Source organism: Heloderma suspectum, chromosome 3, assembly GCF_057233095.1.
Source record: "Heloderma suspectum isolate Gila_16-S chromosome 3, 16-S_ref, whole genome shotgun sequence".
Lineage (NCBI taxonomy): Eukaryota > Metazoa > Chordata > Lepidosauria > Squamata > Helodermatidae > Heloderma > Heloderma suspectum.
The window spans coordinates 69,638,258-69,658,861 of NC_139460.1; positions in this window are offsets into that span (position 1 = coordinate 69,638,258).

Sequence of the window (20,604 nt, forward strand, 5' to 3'; positions counted from 1 at the left end):
CTTGTGTTTGCTTTTTATTAATGCCCTTTTGTGTTTGCCAAATAAATCCTCTTTTATTTTGGCCAAACAGTTCTGAAACAGTATCAATTTCTTATGATGTCTTAATTGCCATGGTTAATTTCCATGTACTTGCTCACATATGTTATCATAACAGTGCCAGAAAATTTGCCAGTGACCCTCCCACTGATAGCACTAGTGTCCATTTGGCTATATCCCTTGATACAATTTACAAAACCAAGGAATATTTTCTATTTTTCTGCCACGTTCAACTTATCAGTAGTGGGAAACATTATTATAGCTAACCTATGAGTTTTTCTTTGCTCTTAACACAAAGACACAAAGCATGCATGCACACATGCCCACGGCAGGGATTGGCATGGTATATGCTGAATCTTCCCTGGCTATTAGGAAATTTGCAGGGTAAAGGCCAGAAATTATAACATGCCTTTAATATGCAATTCTGGCATGTACATTCAGAGTAAACAAGTCTGTATATATTTCCAAAACAATCAGCACATTAAAGCAGTTAAGGGAGCAATCCTATGGCCACTAGTCAGCGGCTAGACAGCCATAGGATACATCAGTTTCTTGCGACTGACCTTGGAGCCTGCACTCCAAGGTTGGTTCCCTGAGAACCAACCTTCCCCCTCTCCCATGCTGACTCACAGGCAGCTCTGAACGGCCCTGGCCTGCACTCAGAGGAGGAACAGTGAAAATGGGGTGTTCCAGGGGGGCATTCCGGGGTGGGGAAGGCAGAAATGCCAGTACGACACATCCAGCATGTCGTCCAGCAGCCACTTCCCCCACTCCACCTTCCTGTGGCTAGACAGCCACAAATGCAGGGTGGCTGAAGCACGGAGGGGATGACCCCTCCTCGCTTCTCCTGCCCTGCATTAGATAGGCAGTCACCTCCGAGTTCAGAGGCAGCCGCCTATCCCGGTAGGATCGCTCCCTAAGTCTAGAAATGGTGGGATGATAGAAAGTCAAAAGTTCTTGCATGGCCTTTTTGAAAACAGCCGAGGCTGGCACTAGTGAATTCCACATAATGGGGATTATTTGATGGGGTATTGTTTGGTGTTATTTCTGCTACATCAGTAACCCAATGAAAGGGAATTATATTGTGGCTTTGCTTTCTTGAAGTTGTGTCTATGATTTCCATAGATGCCAAGATGGTAACCATCTCTGTGTTACTTTAGTAGTGCAAGTGCTATTTATTTTGAACAGGGTTATCCTCAGTAGAACATCTTAATTGCTTTATGAATCATAAAAGAGGTTGTAGGAGGAAAATACCCATAGTTCTAATTTTATCATCTAGTAACACAAAGATTCTTGTGTGCAATGACACTGAAACTGAATGCATACAATTGTATTAGATGCTAAAGGAAGCTGTTCAAGGAAAATCATGGTTATGCGATATGAAACTGTGCTTTCAATAAGGCACACTTTGCATCATGTACAATGGAGGCTTAAAGAGAAGCTTTCTCAGTGGTTGCCCCCCAGTTGTGGGATTTCTTGTTCCAGGTCATTCAACAAAATCTTTCTGTGAGTGTCATATCAGTGCAGTAAAACATGGACTTTTAGATGCTGGGATTAAAATAGCAGGACATAGTTTTAGCGTACACACACTGAGTTGGATCCAAGATCTGCCTTTGTGCTCATGGCAGGTGCCTCCTTTCATTTTCAAGGATCCCCCCCTCCCCTCACACCATAGCTCATCCCACATGTCCCCCAACTCCCTGTGTAGCATTTTCAGGGGGCTGGAAGGGATGGCATGGGGAGGAGGGGACAGGGAAGTCTTCTTTCAGTAGACCAGTTGCATGTGCCTAAATCTGGATCAAACCCAATATTTTGTATATTATACTTTATTTTATTCTATAGGCTCTATCTAGCTTGATTTTAAATGATGCTGGCTACCCCAAGTCCCAGTTACTAATCTGTATAAAGAAGGTGTCTGTCTGTCTCTATCCATTTAAATGTCTCTTAATTAATCTATACACCTTTCACACAAGTTACATATTTGTTTGAGTACTAGTTAGTGGCAGGAGGGAAAATACATACAATGCTTGCATAACCCATCATAGGCCAAGGTTATCTTGATTTCTTCTCTCTTCCATATACTATTTAAAAAAAAATGTTTTATTACAACAGCCATATCCCATTGTTGTTCCCCGGCAACTTATGTCTTGTCAAGGTGTCTGACTTCACCAAGGCTATCTGGAGAAGTTGGTACAACTGGATCCTGCTTCTCCTTGCTATCATTTTCCTGTCAATGTAATAATTAGCTCTTTCTATTTAACCCTAACCTTCTTGAAAAGGGGATTTCACATATCTTCTGTTTATTCCCTGTGATGCAGATTTAGTGGTGCAGAGAGAAGTATTTTCCAATTCACTTTTTCTGTTATATTTGCTCTTCTCCAAAATTGCCTTTCCCTGCCACTCTAAAGGGTAAATCTGTTCTTCATGGAGTATGTGTGTGCATGCACATGAGTGTGTACGAATGATTTAGACCTCACTCCATTTCTACACTCTTTTCTCTTCTAAAGTCATACTAAAAACCTGTGTAACATAAGTTGGACTCCTCCTCGCTCCAAGCCATGAAATTGTTTATGACAGAATCATACAACAACATAAGCCCGAAGTATACAGGTAGGTAACCTAATGAATTCTGTCTGCCTCTGCAGGTGTTTTGATTAATCCAGATTCTTCATGTGATTCCTTTGGAGGCAAGAGATTTTCTTGCATTCTCTTTATTCCATTAAAAAGATGTCTGCAACACCACTTCCATTGTTTTACTAAAATATTTAAGTGAAAGCTTTTAAAATCATAAAACTTGTTTTGCTGGATCAGAATAAATGCCCATCTAGTCTTGCATATAGTCTGCAAGAGTAGTCAGGGGATGATAGAGTGATGCCCTGTTTGCCTTCAGCATGTAATAATCAGAGGAATCCTGTCATTAAAAATGGAGGCTGTGCTGTAGCTATTAGGCTAAAACCCATAAACAGAGCTACCTTCCATCAATTTGACTAATCCAAGAGCAGCTTTATGTTAAAAGGAAACTATGACAGATGATGAACAAGTGATCCCTATGTGTCATTTTCGCTCCCCTGGTGAAAAGAACATGTATAAAATGGTCAATTCCATGTTGTTGTCCCTATGATGAGGTTGAGATTCACTGGAGAGAAATACAAGTTACTGCTTGAACACTGTAGTGCACACTCACTCCACTGACTCTTCCCTGTAACAAGTAAAATCACCTTAAACTAGCAGCCATTGTTGTAACTTATATCATTTATACCGCTCTGGGGTGCTGCAATAGTGGATTTCAAGCATCAGCCCAGGGGGGAGGGAGGAGACACACTAGATGACTTTTGAGGTCCTTTGGAACTCTGTTGTACTATGATTCTATAAATCACATTCTTTAAAAAATAATACCTAAAATCTAAAAAGCCTGGCTGTTTCAAGCTGTTATTCAAGGAAAACAAATGCCCTAACCCCAGAACCAGCTTGTCTGGCAAAAGGAGGGGAACGTTGCAGGCGGGTGGGGTGAGAAGAGGTGGCTGCTGCTTATTGGGTGCCCCCCCCATGGCACCACCAGGCAGGGGAGGGGTCGACAGAGCCCTCTTAAGCTCTGCGCCCCCTCCCAAACCAACTCTCTCACTCTCATGGCTCCCTTCTGCCCTCCCTTAAGCAGCGTGGGTTTATGCCGGTTGCCCTTTGGGGAGCCATGTAGGAATTTTTGGCTCACAGTTACATTGGCCTTTTACTGTGTGTCTTTTTGCCTACTTCACACTGTTATTGGGGCTAGGGTGTGTCCAGTAGGCAAATACAGTCCAGTCTCTCATAGGTCACTTTTCAGTTTGTGGCTAGGATGGACAAAAGCAGAAAGAGATTAGGGATGGTGTGCATATGTGCATGCAGAGGCACCTTATGGTGACAGGTGACGCCTGAGGCCCCCTGAACGGGTTGTTTGGCTTGGCGGGGGGATAAGGGTTGCCTGGGAGAGCAACCCTCCTCACTCCCCCAGGTGTTGTGCAGCACCGGGAGGAGGTGACAGGGGAAGGTCTACCTCCCCGACAAGGGGCAGTCCGGACATCAATGCCACCCCTCAGGCTGAGTGTGCTTTCGCCCGAGATGTGCCAGCTAGTTACTGACACAGTCAGCTGCCCATCCTAGGTACCCCTTTGCAGATATTTTCAATAAATGTGGCCCAATTTTCAACCCAAGCCTTGTTGTCTGACTCTTCTTTGAGTTTGACCCATCTTTGCTCACAATGCACAATAGCGTGATTGTAGTCAAAACAGGAACAATTTTAAAAATATTTACCTTCTCTGCTCACTCCAAAATCACCGCACTGGAGCATGGCTGTGATTACAGCTCTAATGGATTATTTTGATTGCTTATTTGAGAAAGCTCCCTGTTTCAAATGAAATCCTCTGAAACTGTTTAGATGTTGATTGAAACCTCTCCAGTGGATGTATGGTAATCCGTGTTCTTTATCATCCTCATCAGTTTCTAATGGCGCAGTGTTTACAAGATTTATCTCCAATCCTTGGCAACATCTCTCTGCTAAATTTCTTTTCTTTTCTTTTTCTTGACTCACTTTTCCTGCTGTCTCATGTTTCAAGTTGGTCTACTAAGGATTGAGTTTAAAAGGGAAAAACCATCCCACTGAAATTTCATTGTCTCCAAGCATATGTTTAGACATTTCCAGCAGCTATCAAAACTAACAAGAAGATTTTCTTTAAAAGACACTCAGCTCCTCAGACTGATCAAGCCGAGATGTTTATAAGACAGAAACAAAATCCATCATCCTAGTGTGGCACTCAGGTCCTACTGAAATCTCAACTACTCTTCAGCATCTGACAAGAGGGACGTTTTGAAACTAATGTGCCTGAAATCTTTGTCTGGGTCACAAATTCGTCAAGAGGAATATGAAGGAGATTTTGAGATGTCCTCATGTAATAACAAATTTCTGATCTATCCCAAGCTGGATTCTCATGTCCACAGTCCTTACTTATATAACAAACTCTGTCATTCAGCTGTCCTATCCTTCCTACTTCATCACCAAAATTGATCAGCTAGGAGTGGCCATGAAGGGTTCTCTAGATCACAAATGGGAAGACTTCAAACTTGTGGGATCTACTTTGTTTTTTCTTAGAACCCTGAGATCCATCAACCTACTGCAAAAGGCATACACTTGGAATTAAAGAATCCTGAGCCCAGGAATTTCTTTGGGTACCAGAATTGCACAGAGGAAACAACCTTTGCATACAAAAATCAACTCCTGATTACCTCAAGTTTTCTTTATTTCAGCAACATAATTTGATGGGAGAAAGAAGTATTTTTGTTGCTGCAATTGTTAAACAAATGAGAATAGAAATTCTTGTTGATCTACTGCAGATCACCCGGAGGTCTACCAGTAGATCCAGTCTACCTTCTGGCTTATATAAATAGCTCAGTGTCATCATGGTGCAAAACTGTTCATGAGCCACTCTGGAGGTGAGGGAGGGGAGGGGTTGTATAATGGAATGCTCACCACTGGTGATGAGGGGGGTGTCTAACAGATAGAAAAGTAGCATATTGACTCTTCTCCCTGATATCTTGTTTATTATGAACATTTCTTGCTCCATGAATGAAATGATCCCTTCCATGTACACAACCCTCTTTCCATGAAGTGAATGTACTTTCTATTCACAGAGCAAAAAACTTGTACCATGGAATTATTCAGAGAGGAGACAATTCAATCATATAATCCCACACTTGCAATGTGAACTGGTTAAAAAAAAAATCAGGAACAATTTTACCATACAATGAGCTATGTATCTGGAGAACATCTTACCTACGTAGGGACAATCCACCAGGCACGGGTTTTGCACAATTTCAACTATTTAATGGATATATGAAATTATCCATTTTGACTGGGTTTGCACAACATGGTAACCCACATTCAGTGGTTGAATGTGGGTTGTTTGTTGAACTGTGGGTTGTTTGTTGAACCATGGGGTTAACATGTTGTCTGAACCCAGGACCTTTTCCGCAGGGTGGCTTATTAACCATGCAGTATGGCTTGTTGACCAAGCAGTATGACCGCGGTGGCTTAGTGGTTAAGACACTGAACTGCAGACTGGAAGGTCAGCAGGTCAGCAGTTCGAGACCCGAGTGCTGCGTGATGGAGTGAGCTCCCGTCTTCAGTCCCAGCTCCTGCCAACCTAGCAGTTCGAAAGCAAGAAATTGCAAGTAGATAAATAGGTACCACCTCGGCGGGGAAGGTAACAGTGTTCCGTGCACCTCGGTGTTCAGTCATGCTGGCCACATGACCACGGAAGCGTCTTCGGACAGCGCTGGCTCTTCAGCTTAGAAATGGGGATGAGCACCGCACCCTAGAGTCGGACACGACTGGTTGGGGACACCTTTTTATGGCTTGTTAACCACCCTGAACAAGCCAACAATAAACTATGGGTTCTTAAGGTGGTTTGTTTGAGAAAAATAACAGCTTGTTTGTGAACAGCCTCACTGAAATTAGGTCTGACAAATACTTTACATCCACCATGCAGAAACCCCTTGAGTTAGCTTGCACGTGGTACCTTCTCCTTGCTACCCCTATGAGGTGCAATGTCAGTCTCTCTCTCCCTCAACGTCATGTAGAAACTTGTTTAAGAAATGACATGACAAAAACACCATGCAGAAGTAGTTTTGTGGGACATCGATGTGACAAAAGTCACATGCAGATCAGCTCTTAGAGATTACACAAAGGCATGTTAAAAGTGTGCTCCAGCATGATAGCAAGCACACCCCATATGAAATGAGATATCGACTTGGTGAGAATTAGATTCACTGCTAAAGAATTATTGAGCTTTTCCCCACTACCCTTCTGATCCTGAACATTTTATATGAAAATAAATCCCAGTGATTTCAATGGAGCAGAGTACCATGAAAATACATGCCTTTGGTGACTATTGAAACTGGAAAATACAGGAAATACAGTATTTATAATGGTTTCTCCACCAGAAGACTTCCTAGAAACAATTATGATATTATTGCTGAAAATCCCAATACCATTTTGATGACAGTGAACTGTTTACTCCTCTTTTTCATCTCTTGGCTTCTACTTTGAAAGAGCCTCATAGCTTGAAATGGGTTTAGCCCTTCCCACTTATTCCTTATTTCATGAAAAGGAGGTCTGACATATCTCTACTTTATTATCTAAAACAGGGTCGCACAAGCCAGTTTGTCCCTAGACAGGCTATTATTCTCCTTGGACTACCTCTTCCTTCTATACCACAACCTCTTTCACTGCTGAAATTAGATTCCAGTTATCACTGTGACAAAAATAATGTAGTCATTTGAATATATTCTTAAGGAAATCATGCATATCCACAGAAGCAAGGATTTCCTTATTACCACTTATGATTGTTCTAAAAATACATACATCATTAACTATATACTATATGTTACACATCCTCCTACTTACACATCCAGTTCTGCACCACACCAAGATAACATCTGAAGCTGCTGAATGAATGGTGTAATACATATGTCCTGTTGGGTCTATTATGGAAAGAAATAACAAGCTGGGTGTCCTTAAGCTTAAATTAAAATAATCCAAAAATAGGAGGCTCAGCTGCCAGGTATCATTCACACCCCAGGTATGGAATGGAGGCAAACAGGTAAGGCAGGTGACAAGAAAAAAGGAAGGACTGGGCATGCAAGGTCACATTGGAGAAGGATATAATGGAGATAAAAGGCCTATGAAAATAGAATGTTGGCCACAAGCCCACATATGCTGGATGCGATTGCACTTGCCTAGATGGCATTTGGATAGAGGTGCTCACCTACGTGATGCTTATGAGCTTTTTCAGGACAAACACAGCCCGTGAGTGTGTTCTGCCTGATCCTACAAATTGTTGGAACCTCTGCCTCCCCTTCCCTGTGGTCTAAGTGAATGAACTTACCCTGAGGCATGCAAAAGTGAAACAAAAATGTCATAGGAGTGAGCAGTCCCAGTCTCCTGTGAAGCATCATTTTACCAGTGGCTGGGGATAATGGGCACTGTAGTCCAATGCAAATGGAGGGCACCAGGCTAGGGAAAGCTGCCATAGTCCATATTTCCTCCTAACATTCTAGAATGAGAAAATGCTGGTTCCAACTTCTATACCAGGGGTGGGAAAAACTGTGGCCCTCCAAATATTTTGGTCTACAACTCCCATGATCCCCCACCATTAACTGTGCTGTTTAGGGCTTATTGGAGTTGTAGGCAAGAACATCTGGAGAGCCACAATCTGTGTATACTGTCTTTATTGTCTCCCTGCCTCTTAATCCATTTAAGTGTAATCTCTGAGATGTTATCACAAGATGCTTTAGTGACATAGAATTCAGTCCATAATGTGACAACTTTTAAATGACAAATGATTCAGAAATGCTGAATGTATCACAGTACTGTGTATTTTAGTAGGAAATGAAAATATAACGCATACCAAATAACAAAAATAAAAAGGACATATTCCACAGCTGAAAAGTGTAAACTGTGATGCACGAAGGATGAGAGCTTTTCACTTAAAAAAAGAAAGGAAAACTCATGAAAATTTCATTACCCTTTTCCAGAAGCTCAGCCTTGTACAACTCTAAAATATCTCAGCCAAGAGCCTTAACTTACTTCACAAACACAGTGGTAAGGTATTATTGATCATTACATTTTGAACTCACGAGGGAGAAAAATGTGTTAGAAGTCTGACTTTGTGCCACAGAGGAGAAGGGACTATATTACAGAAGGGACTATATTACCTGTGACTTTGTAGCAGCAGATGACAGTTAACTCTCATGTGTGTTGATAGACAGCATGCACACATACCTCAGTTATATCAAAGATATTAAGGCTAAGGCAGAAAAATGCATAGAGTTATACATTTTTATGAAGCCAAATATGTAGCTGGATAAGGTATGAATCTGTAAAGGTTACATCTGATAGTGACAATTAATAACTCTTTTCTTATTCACAGACCATGGAATCTTTATTGATTGTGGATGCTCAGATACTCATTTTTATATCCGAGAGTTAATACCTGTAGCACAGAGCCACTCTTGGACACTATATCCAGGATAGAGATGGATGAGTATCCCCTCCCCCTAAAATCAGAACAACTCTGGTAATTTTTCTGAAGCAGCCTAGTGTAAAAATAATTCCCTATCTCAGAAGCCTTTTCTCCACTTCCATAGGAACAATGGGCGACAACAAAAGAGAGCCAAGTTTAAGGGGGGTGGCCATTCCCACCTATGGGTCCTCCACAAGGCAATAGACCTGGCTCCATTGCATTGCATAGGGCATTTTTAAGAGGTCTGCGGGGAATTTAGCAGCTGAAGTGATGTTGGTTTTGGCTGCCAAAGTCTCCACAATCATTGACTGACAAAGGCTTTACTCAGGCCATGTGAAACATTTACCAGTCAGAGAAGGCAGGAATTATTCCCCCACTCAGATTTTAATCTGAGTGCAAGAAGAATTTCGGGGCTGTAAAAGCTGACCTCTCCTTTGAGGTGGGCCTGTACAAGCCCTGGAAGACTGGCTCACAGGGCAAATCCACTGGCAGCCCAAATCCAGGCATTGAGTCAACTCTGAATATGATGCCAAGGAAGCAAATATATATACACACACACCAAAGAATTTCTCTGGGGCACTGATGATGCCACACTTGACATACTTTACTTGTGAGTTCTGATATAAAGCATTCAGGTAATGAATCTAAATCATATATCCGATCAGTGCACAATTCTTAGGGGTGCATACTCATTTCAGGATGAATGGGAAAACAAAATGGAGAGAGTCATTTTGTTTCTTCCATAATTTGTCATGAGCCAAATGCTACAAACTACTCCTCATGTGCTGCCTCCTCATTCCTCACATTTGTTTCCAGGTGTGATTTCACTACCCAGTGGAGAGCTGTGTGTGGCTAGGTCTGATGCGGGGGGGGGGGGGAGAACCCCCAGTCTCTCTCTCTCTCCAGTCTTCAGCTCAGACACATTCTAGGAATGCTTTCCATAGTCTTCTTTTCCCAAAGGAACCTCCATTCAGTAGCAACTAGGGGAGGTAAAATCAAACCAATATGAAGAGAGGCATAGAACTTTTGGTTCTTTGATTGCTTGCCTGTGTGTGTGAATTAAAAGCACAGTTCCCCATTTTTTTCCATTTGCATTCAGCATTTTGACTTCCTAAATTTACTTTCCCTGATGTGATATATATTCTCAGTGTGTTCAGAAGTTCTGTTTATTGTTTGAAATACAGACCACATGTCTGTCCCACCCCCACCTTTCTTCATTTATAGGATCAGCCATTTTTTCCTATCTTGAATGAGCTGAGATTTATTCTTGTTTCCAGGGGAGCCACAGGGAGCATGATTTAAAAATACTGGTGCAATGCAATGTACAGCCCCATTTCTTAGGGAGACAGGAATTATTTCTCCCTTGAATATTTAACCATTCTCAGTCTGTTTGGGTGGCAGTGAATGTGAAGAGAAAAGTCACTGGAAAAGACACTGAAGACTGAAGGCAAAAGGAAAAGGGGACGGAAGAGGATGAGATGGCTAGATAGCATCACCGATGCAATGAATATGGACTTGAGCACACTCCGGGAGAGAGCGCAGGACAGGAAGGCCTGGTGTGCTATGGTCCATGGGCTCACAAAGAGTTGGACACAACTGAATGACTGAACAACAAAAGAACAAGTAAACTTGGGGATAACTTTTTTCAAAAAGGTTGAAAAAAGGAGAAACAATATTTCTGTCATTCACACACACACACACACACACACACACCTAGACTCACAATTTCTTTCTACCTTGAATATTTATTCTCAATCCATTTCAGTTGAGATCTAACAACTTAATTTGAGGGGTTTCCTTTGACAAATATGCCACATTTGTATCAAAGCCACCCCAAAATGGCTTTCTACCTTGAATACTCAATATTCTCAGTCCATTTAGATTGGGACCCAGTTATTTCACTTAGAGGAAGTTTTACCCTAGCACCCAGGTTTGCTTTTTGTTGTTTATTCGGTCAGTCGCTTCCTACTCTTCGTGACTTCATGGACCAGCCCACACCAGAGCTTCCTGTCAGCTGTCGCCACCCCCAGCTCCCCCAAGGTCGAGTCCATCACCTCCAGAATATCATCCATCCATCTTGCCCTTGGTCGGCCTCTCTTCCTTTTGCCTTCTACTTTCCCTAGCATCAGCATCTTCTCCAGGGTATCCTGTCTTCTCATGATGTGGCCAAAGTACTTTTGCCTTTAATATCATTCCCTCAAGTGAGCAGTCTGGCTTGATTTCCTAGAGTATGGTCTGGTTTGATCTTCTTGCAGTCCAAGGCACTCTCAGAATTTTCCTCCAGCACCACAGTTCAAAAGCATCTATTTTCCTTTGCTCAGCTTTCCTTATGGTCCAGCTCTCACAGCCATAGGTTACTACGGGGAATACCATTGCTTTCACTATGCAGACCTTTGTTGTCAGTGTGATGTCTCTGCTCTTCACTATTTTATCAAGATTTGTCATTGCTGTCCTCCCAAGAAGTAAACGTCTTCTGATTTCCTGGCTGCAGTCGGCATCTGCAGTAATCTTTGCACCTAGAAAGACAAAGTCTGACACTGCCTCCACGTTTTCTCCCTCTATTTGCCAGTTATCAATCAAGCTGGTTGCCATAATCTTGGTTTTTTTGAGGTTGAACTGCAACCCAGCTTTTGCACTTTCTTCTTTCACCTTCGTCATGAGGTTCCTCAGCTCCTCCTCGCTTTCAGCCATCAAAGTGGTATCATCTGCATATCGGAGATTGTTAATGTTTCTTCCAGTGATTTTAACTCCAGCCTTGGCTTCATCAAGCCCAGCACATCGCATGATGTGTTCTGCTTACAGGTTGAATAGTTAGGGTGCAAGTATACAACCCTGCCGTACTCCTTTCCCAATCTTAAACCACTCCGTTGTTCCGTGGTCTGTTCTTACCATTGCTACTTGGTCGTTATACAGATTCCTCAGGAGGCAGACAAGATGACTTGGTATCCCCATCCCCCCAAGAACTTGCCACAATTTGTGATGATCCACACAGTCAAAGGCTTTAGAATAGTCAATGAAACAGAAATAGAGGTTTTTCTGAAACTCCCTGGCTTTCTCCATTATCCAGTGGAGATTGGCAATTTGGTCTCTAGTCCCTCTGCCTTTTCTAAACCCAGCTTGTACATCTGGCAATTCTCATTCCATGAATTGCTGGAGTCTACCTTGCAAGATCTTGAGCATTACCTTACTGGCATGTGGAATAAGTGCCACCGTTTGACAGTTCGAACATTCTTTGGTGCTTCCCTTTTTTGGTATGGGGATATAAGTTGATCTTTTCCAATCTGTTGGCCATTCTTGTGTTTTCCAAATTTGCTGGCATATGGCATGCATCACCTTGGCAGCAGCATCTTGCAAGATTTTAAACAGTTCAGCTGGGATACCATCATCTCCTGCTGCCTTGTTATTAGCAATGCTTCTTAAGGTCCATTCAACTTCACTCTTCAGGATGTCTGGCTCTAGCTCACTAACCACACCGTCAAATCTATCCCCGATATTATTATCCTTCCTATACAGATCTTCTGTATATTCTTGCCACCTTTCCTTGATCTCTTCTGCTTCTGTTAGGTCCTTGCCATCTTTGTTTTTGATCATACCCATTTTTGCCTGGAATTTACCTCCGATGTTTCTAATTTTCTGGAAGAGGTCTCTTGTCCTTCCTATTCTATTATCTTCTTCCACTTCTGCACATTGCTTGTTTAAAGATAATTCCTTATCTCTTCTGGCTAACCTCTGGAATTTTGCATTTAATTGGGCATATCTCCCCCTATCACTGTTGCCTTTTGCTCTCCTTCTTTCTTGGGCTGCTTCCAGTGTCTCAGCAGACAGCCATCTTGCCTTCTTGATTTTCTTTTTCTTTGGGATGTTTTTTGTTGCTGCCTCCTGAACAATGTTGCGAACTTCTGTCCATAGTTCTTCCGGGACCCTATCTACTAAATCTAGTCCCTTAAATCTATTCTTCACCTCCACTGCATATTCATTAGGAATATTAGTGAGCTCATATCTAACTGATCTGTGGGTCTTCCCTATTCTCTTTAGTCTGATTCTAAATTGTGCAATAAGAAGTTCAGCTTCAGCAAAGGAGATCGTTACCTTGTCGTGGTGCTGGAGCTTGAGCACCTCAATGACATCATGAGCTAAACCGTGAAGGGACACCCAAGATGGGAAGGTCATGGCAGAGAGGTCAGACTAAATACGATACCTGGAGAAGGAAACGGCAACCCACCCCAGTATTCTTGCCATGAAAACTAAATGGATCAGTCAGTATACCATCGGAAGATGGGACTCCCAGGTCAGAAGATGGTCAAAATGCTACTAGGGAGGAACAGAGGATAAGTTCAACTAGCCCCAGATGTGATGACGCAGCTAGCTCAAAGCCAAAAGGACAGCTAGCAGCCGATGGTGCTGGTGGTGAACGACGAATCCGATGTTCTAAAGATCAACACACCATAGGAACTTGGAATGTAAGATCTATGAGCCAGGGCAAATTGGATGTGGTTACTGGGGAGATGTCAAGATTAAATATAGACATTTTGGGTGTCAGTGAACTGAAATGGACTGGAATGGGCCACTTCACATCAAATGACCACCAGATCTACTACTGTGGACAAGAGGACCACAGAAGAAATGGAGTAGCCTTCATAATTAATAATAAAGTGGCTAAAGCAGTGCTTGGATACAATCCAAAAAATGACAGAATGATCTCAATTCGAATTCAGGGTAAGCCATTTAACATCACAGTGATCCAAATATATGCCCCAACCCAGGTTTGCACATGTTTCTTTTTCCACTGTACGATTTCCTTCTCTGAGTTTACATAGAAGTTAGACTGTTCTTATGTATAGTGGATTATAAAATGTGGAGGGGTTTATCCTTACCCATCTGAAACTTGGAAGCATGATCTCTTGAGGGTAACAGAAAGCCTGAAAATGTCATACCAATTAGATGGAAAACAAAGACATTATAGGCACCAAAACAGCATCTGTGTCTCCCACTGAAAGCAATCTTAGGCTATATGTCCAATATGCCTTTTTTTAAAAGTTTAACATTTTCCCCAATTTGCTTACAATTTGGTAGGCATGATCATTTGGGAGGGGGTAATATAATGCCTGAAAATTCCATGCTAGTTGGATGGAAAACAGAAGGCAGGAAGAGAACAGCTAAGTCTCCCATTGGTATCAGTGGAAATGAAAACAAACAGGAATAATGAAAGAGGCTGACATTTGCACAATAATAGAACTCTGTGGGATTGACTTCCAAGGAAGTATATGGACATTGACACTTTTCGTTTGTTTGTTTAGACACAGTATCCGAATAACTATCCCCTGGTGTGCCCATTTTATTTGATCTAGAATGGGTCCAATTTAGATTGAATATAATATGTTTCTATAAAGGAAACATGGTTTTCTTGACTTGAGTACTGAAGGTAGATTTCATTAAATAGAATGATTATTTCAGGTATTCAGAAATCCCAGCAATATACATAAAAGGAAATTGGTGTCACTGAGAAGAGCACTGCACCTTTATTGCTGCATTTGTAAGAGTTGCTAAAGTGTTCTCATCTCCTAAAGAAAAATTGATGTAAGTTGCAGAGCTGCCATGCTTCAGTCAATCAGGAGCTGGAAAAAGTCACAAAAAGCCTGGTATTGTAATTGTCCCTAACCTGGTGCCTTCCAGATGTGTTAGACTGCAAGTACCATCATTCTCAGAGAGCATGCCCAGGGGAGGCCTCTTTGGAGGAGGAGGAGGCCAATTCACCAGCACCACCCTCAATTACAGTAGATCTGTGGCAGGGATGTCCCATCTGAAGTCCAAGCCCACCTGTGTCCCCAGATTCTCCTCACTCTGCCCACAGATCACCAAAGCATGGTAGGATGCTGAGAGCCATTGCTGGCATGCCCACCTGGCTGCCAGAAGACCTTTTTGCCGAGGATATACTTGTGAAGAAGGTCTACTCAGGAACAGTGTTCTACTCATGAGAAGGAAGAGTACTGGCTACTGATGAGGCAGACCCAGCTGCAACTGGTGAATCAGGGACAGCCAGCATACAAGGTCCCAGTCTTCCTCAGATCTTTGCTGGATCAATAACTCCCACAGAGCTATTTTGACTCCAGCTATAGCCTCAGGACATAGCATGGATAGATAGCTTGGAATAATGAGAGTTGTAGTCTGGAGGACACTAAGTTTGGCAAAGCAATTATATTGCTTTGTTGTAGGGATAGGGCTCCATCAGCACCATGGCCAGCTCTCTGACTCTTGTTCTTTGGATTAATCATTTCCGAAGTGACCCAACAGAAAATAAAAACTAAACCTGGACAAATTATTTGCTATTGAAGCCAAGGGTGATGGAATTTTCATTTCTGATGGTATAATTAATAATGAGATTAAGCAGGTAGATGTATAAATAGCCCATAAGGGTAAAGTGCAAAAAGAACCGTGTGTGTGTGTGTGTGTGTGTGTGTATACACACACACACAAGAGCTATCCAAATTATAGCAATAAAATCTCTAGTTGAACCTCTAGTCATATGTTAGAATATTAGCTTTCTGTTATATGATGCAGTTGCTATAGAAACTTACAACTGGGAGCTAAATAAAGTAATTTCTATGCTGGTGTTGGTGTCTGGAACTTCAGCACCTGATGCTAACGAAATTGTGCTCAATAAACATATTTAAAAGTTAAAAGCATGCTGTTACGTTCACAATAGTTTTTCTGTACCAATGATTAATCTCAATTAATCTTGGTTCAGCAAGTACGAGCATAAGAAATCATAGGAACAGCAAAAAAGGAAGAGTACCTAAGACCATGTGTATGTTCCTTCTGTCTAATCAGAAATCTTGCTGCATCCCTCTGTCTTTTCTCTTGTTTATTTTCATGCTACCTAGTTCATTCAGGTTCTTGTTCATGTACTTGATATATTTTGTGATTTTAAACAAATTAATTTTATCTCCACTGATAACCTTTAAAGATATACTGACAGCCTTTAAAGATAAACATGCCAACAAAGTTGACTTGTGTAATTGTGCCTTCATAAATAACAATAACATTACAATGGCTGCAAACTAAGTTTGCAGTACATTGTGATTAGAGCAGCAAGCTTTAAACAGTTTAATCAGTTGTAGCTGATAAATCAATTAACCCCAGCCAAGAGGCTGATGGGGGCACATGATTACATTTCTTTAATAAGGGTTCAAAGGAGAAACTATTAGAGCTGGTTTGCCTGTTATCAAAAACATTTGGTTGTATCCATTGGTGGCTTTCTCTTAGCAGAAATTATTTCTACTTGTACAAGTCAGGAGTCCTGTGAAGGATTATTGGTCCCACTCCAACAACCCTGCAAGGTAGGCCAGGCCCAACTTAGCCACAGGTTCCCCCAAAGTTGACCCAGTAGCTCCCTTCCCAGGCCAATAGGCACTATATTTTTAGCACTGAAGTTATACAGGACACACCACACCAACTGAAAGTTGGTTAAAAGTTTATTAGGGGAAAGGAAGTAAGAGGAAGAAATGGGGAGAGGTGGTAGGTTGTACTGGAAATTACAAACAAGATACAATACTCCAAGCAAAACCAGAAATGCCAAACACCAAGGCACACACTCACAAGAGCAAAACAATAAAGCTAGGTAGTCTATCCTATACATACCAAAGTATGGGCCTCTCCAGGATAGCCATCGACCAGCCACACACCCTAGAACCATCAGCTCCGAGAAGAGACGCCTGCCCCTTCTTTAGCCCTCTTTTTCTTGCCCAGCCCTAGCAACTCAGGAAGATTTGAAACACCCAATCCAAGCCCAGTCCCAGGATACCCCACTCCACCCCCCAAGGAGACTGAATCTTCCCACCAGGCATGGCTGTTATAATTTTTCCAATTAGCTGAAGCAGAGCATGACCTTGAGCTGCAGGGCTGAGAAACAGCCAAAACACAATAAACCTCCAGGTAGTGGTAGTTCGTAGTGACTACCCAAGCTGCCCCGCTTCTACTAACCCATTCTTAACAAGTCCCAATTTTTGCCAAAAATAATCCACCCACTTAAGTCTCTCACCCCACCCCACCCACTGCTTCTGAGGCTGAGGGGAACTCTCTGGGATATGGGTTGGAGAACTGCACTAGGTGGGGAGATCAGCAAAAACTGAGTGCTCCAACTTGCAGAGTGCAAGCACTTTTCACTAAGGCAAAGTCACAACTGGAAACAACCCATTGTAAATTTCCTCCCACTTCCTTCAATATCTCAAAAAGGCATCAGTGTTGTGGTTTTTATTCAAAAGTGTTTGTATGCCATAACAAACTTGGACTGAAGTGATCTATGCCAGTGTTGGCAACCTGGTACCTTCCAGATATTTTCCTACAAGTCCCACAATCCGTGACCATTAGCCATGTTGGCTGGGGCTGGAGGGAAAGTAAAAGGAAAGGTTCCTCCTGTGCAAGCACCAGGTCATTACTGACCCCTAGAGGGACGCCGCTTATGCTGGCATTTTCATGGCAGACTATAGTGGGGTGGTTTGCCATTGCCTTCCCCAGTCATGACTACCTTTCCCCCAACAAGCTGGGTACTCATTTTACCAACCTCGGAAGGATGGAAGGCTAACTCGACCTGAGCCAGCTACCCAAGACCCAGCTTCCACTGGGATCAAACTCAGGTCATGGGGAGAGTTTCAGTTGCAATACTGCCACCTAGCACTCTGCGCCACATGTTCAAAACATCAGGAAGGCATCAGGTTGCCTACTCCTGATCTATGCAGCTACTCAGGAATACATTTGCACAACAGTGGGGCTGTCTGTAGAATTTAGTCCCAAGGAAACCTGTTATTTAGAAACAGCATTCTCACCCCCCCTCCCAAATTATCTCTTGAAATAGCTTAGCCATACTTAGAATAGATACATTGAACTCAATGGGACTCAAGTTAGTCATGACTAATTTAAGTCTCATTATTTCAGTGGGTCTGCTCTAAGTATGGCTATGTCTGGATCTAACCCAATGCCAATCTGAAGTAGAAGCCCATTCTTTAAAGAAAACTTTGTGATTCTCTTTATTTGATATTTAGCCTATGTGTGTTCTGTTACACAGAATTAAATTTTTGGATATTCTGAAATTTCAGCAATGTACATTAAAAAAGGCAAGTGTCACTGGAAAAAAAAATCAACCTCACTGCTGCATTTACTTGTGTTGTAGAAATTGCCAAATTATTCCCATCTTCTAAAGAACATATTGATGTGCCCCACAGATCCAGAATAAAGGTGTTCAATAATGGGATCATAGCCAAAGATCCTCACATCAGTGCCGGGGATTATTAAAAATCCCATTAAAATTCCACCTTTTAAAAAACTGCAAACTAATCATATGAATAAATAAGATGGTTCTTTCTGACATGAAAAACTTGATTGGAATTCATAGACACAGTTTTACCAATTCAACAGAGCTCTTGATAGAATGGCTGGAAGGCAGCGCTTTGCTGACATCATCAGAATTCATTGCATCACAGTAGTGTATATCACCTGAGCTCCAGCAGAGGCTGACAAGCTATTTTCAGTCCTTTTGAACCAGCTCTGACTGAGTTTGGGCTTGCCATATTTGGATAGGGCTGTGAGGGGTGAAAGCAACTGAGAATGCATCTGGAAGGGCCTTGAGAGCAGGCTGGAGCCTCTGCATGCCTGTGTATTAGCCTGAAGCAAGAAGTGGCAGCTGGCTGGGTGACCCAAGCCAGGTGGTCAGAGTATTCACTGCTAGTTTTGGCACTTGGACCAGACAGCTGCAGAGCAGAACCAGCCTGATATCAGACTGAGCAGCAGTGTCTAGCAAGAGCCAAATCCTCAGGTGCCAGCCAAATCTGAGCACAGCAGGCACCCATCCAGATTAGAGAATCAGGTCTGATTTCTAGAGGTGTCTGTGGGGGTCCTGTAATTCAGTGCTTTAGAAAAACAGGTGTCAAATAACTCTGGACAAAAGTTATAGGTATAATTTCTTCTTTTAAAAAATTAGTCGTACATCAATGAATTTTAACATAGATTGAATTCATCTTGTATTAAAAATGAGCTCAGGTTGGTCAGCACGTCCCTGTTTACAGCAGAGAGAGGCTGCTTGAAACAGTCTCCGTGCTATGCCTTACACGGCCACCACTATAAGGTGTAGCACTGGTCATCACATTATTCTTCTACCAGTGTAGAGCATTTCCCATACCAGTCCGGGAAATGATTGACAGTGTGATCTGCTGTTTGAGAACTCAAGGGAAAGTGTATATATTCCATTCGATGTGGGTGAGCGAGAAAAGTCATGTACGGAGGAGCTTAGCAACTGATATATTTTTCTTCTAAGGCCATCACAGTGTAGTCGTGTAAATACTTCTGTTGGGATGTCAGTTTTGCCTACAATGATCAGCCACAGCCCACATCTGAATGCAGCTCAAAATCGACTGTGAATGACTAGATGCTGCTTCTATGCCCACGTTGATACATTTATTTTCATTTCCCTAAAACTGCCACGATAGGCACAAGGAAATGAATGCCATCTTTCATCCTGTAATGTTGTGCCCTTTGATGGAAGATAATGAAAACAATACAGGCAGGATCCAAAGGGCTTCCAGCAAAAGTAAAGAGATGCCATCTGCACAATTCCACCCACTAGATTTTGTACAACCTATGTGCACAATTAGCTGCATGAAACAGACTTCTGCATGCAGAACAAATTGTCTGGATACTGCTTGGTTTTCCTTGTTCAGGAACCATATTTGAGATGCTTGTGTGAGGTGCCCAGCATGCCAATGCTTACTTCTATATGTAAAAGAGAGTCCTTGGATCGTGCACTACACTAGAAATACATTTGCAGTAATGGATAAATTTGTCTTCTGTTCTGTGAGGCGTCTGAATTCTAGTTTGTCAAGAATTATTTTAGCTGTCTTTGAATCTTATTATAATGTAACCTTGAGGGAGTGTTAGCATATAAAAAGAAGTCATTAGCAAATTTTTCAAATTTTTATCAATTCTCACCTATGATAATTATAACCTATTTGTTTTATTATTTAATAAAGTGTTCTTCCACCCAATAAACCAGCTTCCTCATTTTCAACCTGATTGTTGCTGAATATGCACAGAAGAACCAAATCTGTGGGTGGTGTAAGTCACAGCATAATCCTAGATACCTCACATTCATAATTTAGTGTGTTAGCCTTTTCACAGTGACAACAGCAACAACAGCAACAACAACAAATGGCATGTTGATTAAGGCAGCAATCCTGTACACACCTACCTGGGATTTAAGGGAATTCTGAGTAGATGTGTATAGGATTATGCTCTAAATGATGAGAAATGCCCTTACCCTGGTGCCAGCTTGTCTGGCTGAAAGGGGGGGGCATTGCGGGTGGGTGGGGTGACAAGACGTAGGGACCTCTGATTGGTGCACCCCAGTGGCACCACCATGCAGGGAGGGGCAGGCTGAGCTGCCTTAAACTCAGCTCCCCGTCCCAATCTCAGCTCTCTGGCTCGACGCAGCTCCCTCCCACCCTCCCCTAAGCAGTGTGGGTTTCTT